Below are 1521 nucleotides of genomic sequence, written 5' to 3'. Positions count from 1 at the left end.
GTGAGGGGGAACATAGGCCAGTTCTCTAAAGTCAGGAGCTGCTTTAGCATGTGCTCTATGAAAATGAACATGTTAGGCTGGACATGGTGTTACATACCTGTAATCCCAGCATTTAGCCGGCCAGAGTAGGAGGATTGTAGATTTGAGGCCAGTCTGGGTTGCATAGCAAGTCTCAAAAACCCAACAAAACAAACAAATAAATCTAATTTAAAAAGCAATCATCTCAAATGAAGGGAGTGGACATTGTTCTTGCAATTTCGAAAGAGTCTACAGAGATGCACAGAAATTCATGGGAATCATATATTTGCAGGACCTGATTCCAACCTTGCTGGGAGCCCAGCAGCGTGGCTTCCTTTCCCGTAGGGCATGGTCAGGACACAGCTTATGTAAGCTGTAAGGGATTTGCAGATTTATCTGTCATTGTATTGACTTCCTTTGTCTTCATGTGTTGGAACATAAATCCCTCAACTTTTGACCTATGCAGTAGAACAGGGACCAAGAAAGAGCCACCAGCTTCATTTTCCTTTAGTTCCAGAAGTAAGTGTAAGCTCTTCACACACACCAACTCATAATTAGACTTAGAATTCTGGGCTCAGAGTAGAACTTGCAAAATTTCTTCCATCTTCCAAGACACAGCCCCTCAGGTATCATGGTGCAAGGTCTGCTTCCAGTGTGACCCCTTTATCGTGAGACACCTCTTTCTGACCGACTACTCACAGAACAAGGCTGAGAAATGACTGAGAACTTCTTCAGTGAGAACCTCAGTGGCTAAAGGTTTCAGTCTAGTGGGGATGAGGAGGAAATAACTTTGATTGTGGAGGTCACACAGCAGAAGTTGTTCCGATGAGGATGCCACTGAACCATGGAAGCTACAAGGGCAACTGAGAAGAGGGAGGGGATATGGGGGATGGTGAGTTGATGAGAGATGCTTGGGTGTGAGGAAAAGACAGGAGTGGTGTGCCTATGCCAAGGGATGCATATGAGGAATGTCAGACCCAGAGGCACAGGTATGTGGCTAAGGTGTTTACTAAGCAAAAAATGTAGAAGAGGACCCAGGTGGAGCTCAGTAGTGTGGAAGGAAGAGCAGAAATCTTTCCTGGGAATTGGGCTAGAGTGTAACTTTCTAGATTTACTCCTATAATTCTCTGTCTGTCATTTAGACCCCATGCTAGGTCCAAAGTTTCTACAACTTCCCAAAACAGTATTATAATTTGGGGACCTAGTTTTCAAATGCATGAACCATTACAGGTAAGATGTAGAAGTTACTGCTCTGAACCTCACAAGTCAGTGGTGTTATCCTGAATCAACCTTTGTTCACTAAATTTTCATGTCGGCTTTTAAAACCCATTAGCAAGAAGTCATTACTCATGTCCTCATTTCAATCATCCAGGACAAATAAAATTGAATGCGTAAAAATAAGCCGCCAGCAAATGACAATAAGAAATGTTAATGCTAGGATGATTTGTTTAATAATATGGTTAATGGCTCCAGATACATTGTATATCTTCCTCAAAAGCCCAC

This window comes from Mastomys coucha, unplaced genomic scaffold (genome assembly GCF_008632895.1).
Source record: "Mastomys coucha isolate ucsf_1 unplaced genomic scaffold, UCSF_Mcou_1 pScaffold7, whole genome shotgun sequence".
NCBI lineage: Eukaryota > Metazoa > Chordata > Mammalia > Rodentia > Muridae > Mastomys > Mastomys coucha.
Note: the sequence above shows the minus strand (reverse complement) of the source record.